This window comes from Elephantulus edwardii, unplaced genomic scaffold (assembly GCF_000299155.1).
Source record: "Elephantulus edwardii isolate Elephantulus edwardi_28Jun2011 unplaced genomic scaffold, EleEdw1.0 scaffold00059, whole genome shotgun sequence".
Lineage (NCBI taxonomy): Eukaryota > Metazoa > Chordata > Mammalia > Macroscelidea > Macroscelididae > Elephantulus > Elephantulus edwardii.
In genome coordinates, this window is record NW_006399809.1 from 17479410 (window position 1) to 17485998 (window position 6589).

General features: G+C 39.5%; 1 pseudogene; it reads right to left on the bottom strand.

Moving 5' to 3' along the window:
* Window positions 1-519: 519 nt before the first annotated feature.
* On the bottom strand, window positions 520-1368 carry LOC102859282 (annotated as a pseudogene).
* Window positions 1369-6589: the final 5221 nt, after the last annotated feature.

The window sequence follows — 6589 nt, forward strand, 5'->3', positions numbered from 1 at the left end:
AATCTTTTGTCCACCTATCAAAATGTTGCCTCTCAGCCAAGTGGTGAGGATTTTTATCGTCTTGATGTGGAGATGTAATCCATATTGAAGGGTGTAATCGTTTAACTCCTGCAGCAAGTGTTTCAAGTCCTCTTCACTTTCAATAAGTAAAGTTCAGAGCACAGGTTGTTAGTCTTTTTCTGATCCTGATGCCACATTCTTTTTCATAAAAACCAGTTTCTTGAAATATTTTCTCAGCCTACAGATTGAATGGGTATGGAAAGGATATAGCCCTTATACACATCTTTCTACATTTTAAACTATATATTGACAGTTCGAGTCCACTACTTGCTCTATATGAGAGGGCTGAACAGTTTCATCCCATCGGATTTACAGCCTCTGGAGTCCCACTCAAGGGTCAGTTATTTTTTTTTTCTGGACAACATTTATTAGACAAGGTAGGGAAATATAAAAAAGGACAGTCCGATATCAACTGTTACAGAAATAAAAAGGAAAATTTTAACAAACTGTTTTAACAAACTATTTTCTTAAAGAGACTTCCTCCACTGCCAGAGATCTTGAATAGCCTCCTGGTCTGTCATCCGGAAGGAATTCTTCACATAATTGATGAATTTGGCTTCCACTTTGGGAAGAGAAGCACCTTTTTCTATACTTGCTTGCATTTTTGCTTTAATATCTTCTACAGAACTAGGTGCTTTTGGAGTTTTGGGAGTTTTTTCCTGTTTTTTGGAAGATTCTTGTCCTTTCGATGGTGGAGTTGATGGTTTTGAGTCTTTTCCATTCTGGTTTGATTTTTGTGCATTTTTGGCTGGAGTATCCCGTATAGATTCCTTCACTGGTGCTTTTTCTTTAGCCTCATCATCATCAAACTTGTCATCATCATCATCAGTGGCAAGTTTCACCTTTTTCTGTGGAATTTTGTTACCACCTGCAGGGGCAGATCTCTTTCCTGATACACTTAAGAGTTTCGCATCCTCCTCCTCTTCGTCATATGACTCTGCATCTTCCTCCACAGCTACTAAATGTTGTCCACTTACATGCACAGGCCCTGAGCCACACTTCAATCTTAAGATGACAGGTGGTGTTATTTCAAAACCCCCAAGCGAAACCGTTGGCTGTACAGACATTTTCAAAGTTGCCAGTGTTACTTTAATTGGGCTGCCCTCATAATTCATTGCCTCTGCTTCAACAATGTGCAATTCATCCTTGGCCACCAGCCCCTAAACTGACCGTTCTTAAAGATAACCAGTGCTCATTCTCATCATTACCCACCTTAAAGTGATAATCTTTGTTAGCTTTCAGTTCACAGCTGAAAAGGTAGTTCTCAGGCCGCAGGGGGCTCATATCCATATCCATCGAATCCTCCATGGGTTGATAGCTCACGTTTATGCAGGAGAGGACGGCAATAAATCAGCACTGTTGCAGAGAAGAGCCGAGCAGGAGGGATTCACAGCAGTAAGGGTCAGGTATGAGTCATTTTCATCTCAGCAGCAATGAGTAAGTTTTATCAAGTGAGTTTTACCCCTGGCAGAAGGACTTAATCTACTCTCTTCATCCCTTTTTATGGTTTCGTTTCATTGACAGTCTATTCTGCTAGGATTAATAGCAGACTATAATTATAGTAACTGGGGCAAATGGGGTTGGTGTGTCAGAATTAGTGAGACTGGCTAGGACAGGTGTCGCTATGGGTCGCAGGTGACTTGAAAACGGCACATAGCAACAATGCATTGGTTGTTTTATTTATTCTTAATTAAGCCCCTTGTTTAGAGTCAACAAGACCTTGGAAAGGGACTTTGTATTAAAAAGTCAGTTGTTATTATATTTTGGAGGAACATTCTTCTATGTGGTACAGCACTTTTCTGTCAATTTGTTGTACTGAAGTAACCTGTGATTGCTATAAAGCTGAAATTTGTGCCACTGGGATGTCAAATGTCAGAATAGTTATCCATGGTGGACAGTGTTTGTGGAGCTCCCAGTTTAAGACAGATGTGGGAGCAGTAGGAGTGGTATCCACTTCCTAAACAATATGCCTCTGGAAACACTATGAACTTTGAGAACTGATGATGGTTATAGAGAGGCTTCAGGTCTTTTGTTCATAGGGTCGCTATGAATTGTGCTCAACTTGACGGCAATCAACAACAGCAACACTGGCTCTTTTGTTCTTTGCTCGGTAGTGACCAAGGCCTTAAACCTGTTTCTGAGATGGTTTTGAAATTTAGGTGGGATAGACTCAAGGTCAAATTTTGGTTCCCGTAGAGTTGATTTAATTTTTCTTAGCTTCAGCTTGAACTTGCATATGAGTAATTGGTGGTCTGTTCCACAATCAGCACCTCACCTAGTTTTCACACCTGATATTGAGCTTCTCCAGGGAATTTTTTCAGAAATGTAATAGATCTGATGCCTATGCAGCCCATCAGGTGAAATCCAGATGTATAGCCTGCATTTTTGTTTCTTATATAACTTATTTGCAATGAATAAGTCATTAATTGTGCAAAATTCTATCATTTTATCTCCAGTTTAATTTCTGTCACCAATCCATGGTTTCCAACCACTAATCCTCCTTCTCTCTTGCCAACTTTTGCATTCCAGTGACCCATTATTATTAATGCATCTTGATTGTGTGTTCAATCGATCTTTGACTGCAGAAGTTGGTAGAAATCTTCTATTTCCTCCTCTTTGGTTCTGGTTGTTGATGCATATATTTGAATGATGATGGTATTCACTGGACTTCCTTGTATGCATATGAATATTATCCTGTCACTCACAACATTATAGTTCAAGGCAGATCTAGAAATGACTTTTTAACTCTGAAAGCAACCCCATTTTCCCTCACCTTTTCATCTCCAGGATAGTAGATCATATGATCATCTGACTCAAAATGTCACATGCTAGTTTATCTCATTTCACTGATACCTAGAATGTTAATATTTATGCATTTCATTTCTTCCTCAACAATATCCAATTTTCCTATATTCATGATTCTCACATTCCATGTTCTAATCTCTAGTGTCTTCTTAACAACTGTTCCTCCTCCTTTGTGTTTCCATACTTGAGGGCTCAGCCTCAGTTGCCATATCTGCTAGTCTAAGTGTGCTCTGTTGTACAAAGGTTTCCAAAGGCCTGCTATTTCAGAAGTGAATGGTCAATCCTTCTTCCTAGTCTGTCTTAATTCGAATGCTCATATTTAGAACATTATCTGACAGACAAACATTTTCTGGAAAGCAGCAGAAGAAAAATATTTTCCAGTTGTAGAAAAAAACCAATAGATTCAGGGTTGTCACAACCTCTGACACATGTGTCTTGACCTACCCCTTTCCCTTCTCCATCAGTATTCACTTCTGTTTTCACTTACTCCATTCAACACCTACATTTCCCTATCTAGTCCTGTGGTGTTGGAGAAAAGTATTGAATGTACCCTGGACTGCAAAGAAAACAAACAGATTCATCCCGGAGAGGGTTAAACCAGGCTACTTCTTGGAGGCAAGGATTCTGGGGCTTCGTCTGACATACTTTGGACATGTTGTAAGGAGAGACAGGTCCTTGGAGAGGGTCGTCATGCTTGGGAGGGTGGAGGGACAGCGTAGGAGGTGAAGACCCTCTATGAGGTGGATTGATTCAGTGACTGGGGTAATCGGGATAGGTGTGTCAGAGGCCATGCAATTGGCACAGGATAGAGCAGGGTTTAGGGCTGTTGTACATAGGGTGGCTATGAGTCGCAAATGACTCGATGACACATAACAACAACAACAACAGTCCTTAATGTGAGTGAAGACCAGATGAGCTGTGGGAGGATATCAAGAATATCATCCAAGAAGAATACAAAAGGTCATTACAAAAATAGAGGAGGAAGAAAAGACCAAGATGGATGTCAGAAGAGACTCTGAATATTGTACTAGAGCTCTGAGAAGCCAAAGCAAAGGGAAGAAATCAAGATAGTAAGGAGCCAAAGAGAAGATTTCAAAGGGCAGCACAGGAAGACAAAGTAAAATATTATAATGAAATGTGCAAAGAGCTGGAGTCAGAAAATCAAAGGTGTCAAACTCGTTCAGCATTTCTTAAGCTGAAGGAACTGAAAAACAAACTCAAGCCTCGAGGTGCAATAATTTAGGATGCTTTGAGAAGAATATAAAATGATCCAGGAAGCATGACAAGAAGATAGAAAGAGTATACTGAGTTATTGTACCAAAAGGAATTAGTGGGCACAGAAGAATTTCATGAAACAACATATGAGCAAGAGCCTGTGGTGATGAAGGAAGAAGTTCAAGCTGCTCTGAAAGAATTGGCAAAAAGCAAGGCCCCAGGAACTGATGGCATACCAACTGACATATTTCAACAAATGCTGTCCTGGATGTGCTCACCAAGTTGTGCCAACAAATCATGACGATAACCACCTGGCCAACTGACTGAAAGGTGATCCAACAGAGTAAAAAGTTATCAAAAAATATCATTGATAACACATGAAAGCAAGATTCTGTGGAAGATTATGCAGAAATGACTGGAACAGCACATCTGTGCTGACTGAGAAGAATGAGAATCCCAGAACACTTGATTGTGTTTATGTAAAACCTATACTTGGACCAGTAGGCAGTCATAAGAACAGAGCAAGGGAAACACAGCATGGTTCAAAATTGGGAAGGGTGTACATTAAATATATGTCCTATTTCCATATCTTTTCAATCTATATGCATAGGCTGGGCTCTATGAGGTGAAATGTGGCATCAGTATTGGAGGAAGACATCAACAATCTACATTATGCAAATGACACAATTCTGCTTACTGAAACTGAGAAATAGAGGCTATTAGCCATAATTTGTTATGATCCACACCTCATCAAATTCTTTTGCATAGTCAATATAACACTAATAAACATGTTTCTAGTATTCTTTGTTCAGCCAAGATCTATCTGACACGAGCAATGGTATCTCTGGTGTCACAACCTCTTCAAAATGTAGCTTGACCTTCTGGCAGTTCTCCATTAATGTTCTATTTTGGATAATCTTCAGCAAAATTTTGCTTGCATAAGATATTAATAATACTTTATCATTTCCACATTCTGGATCATGTTTACTGGAAATAGGAACAAATAGAAATCTCTTCAAGTCAGCTGTCTTCCAAATGTCCTGCCACAGGCTAGTGAGTATATCCGGGGTTGCACCTTTTAGTAGAAACATGTTAATTTGTATCCCATTGATTTCTGGGGCATTTGTGTGTGTGTGTGTGTGTGTGTGTTTTGTTTTTGGTTTTTGGGTGTTTGTTTTTTGGGGGTTTTTTTGCCAATGCCTTTAGTGTAGCTTAAACTTCTTTCTCCATTACTATTGGTTCTTGATCACATGTTCCTTCATGAAATAGTTCCATGTTAATGAATTCTTTATGGGATAGTGACTTTGTGTATTTCCTCTATCTTCTTTTTATATTTAAAGACTAAGATGTTGGTGCAACACTGTGGAAGGCGGTATGGTGCTTTTTCAAAAAGTTGCATATAGAGATACCATTGGACCCAGTAATTCCACTACTGGGAATATACCCCAAAGAGATCATAACTGACATCCAAGCAGATATATGCACACCCATGTTTATCATGGCTTTGTTCACAACAGCAAGGAGTTGGAAACAACCTAAGTGCCCATCAGCAAACAAATGGATAGAGAAGCTCTGGTATATTCACACAATGGAGTACTATGCTGCATTGAAAAACAAGGAACTCATGCAATGCTATTCAAAATGGGTGACCCTGGAGGACATTATGCTGAGTGAAGTATCTCAGTCACAAAAGGACAAATCCTGCATGGTGCCACTGTTGTAAAGCAGGACTGACCTCGGGGTTGGGAGGAGACTGTGAAGGATGGGTTCAATAACGTATACTGCATTGAAACAGATGAGGGAGAAAACTGTTCAAAAGGGATATGTGATTAGGTATTTTTTGTCATGACAGGAGTCCAAAGCAAAGGCTGCAGAGTGGAGTGGACCTGAGGGGAGGGATTATAAAACAATGAAATAATCTTTCTTTTACTTTTCTAAGAGGGGCGTGTACTAGAGGGGAAGGTTGGAAGGGGACAAAAGTGCAACAATGAATGAATGGGAATCCAAAGTCTCTGTAAATTTTCATTGACATTAATAAGAAATTTTTTAAAAAAGGAAAAAAAAAGACTAAGATGTGCCTAATTCAGGCCATGGTCTTTTCAATCACTTGCTATGCGTCTGAGAGCTGGGCAATGAGTAAGAATGACAGAAGAATAGAGGACTTTGAGTTGTGGTGTTGGAGATGAATAGTCAAAATCTCTTGTAGTGTCAAGAGAACAGATAAAGGCTTTCAGAGAAAGTGAGCCAGAGTCCTTCTTACAGCCAAGGATGACAAAGCTTCATCTCATATATTTTGGGCATGTTGGGTTTTGTTAAAAACCTTTTAAATTGATATTTTAACCAAAATTTACAGAAAACTTGTATTTCCATTCATTCATTGTTGCACATTTTCCTCCCTACCTTCACCTCAGTTCACTTCTCTAGTTAAAAAGATTCTTTCATTGTTGCACAGTTTCCTCCCCCACACCCCCTGTCAGTCCCCTTTGCTATGCACCTCTTATTCTGGACT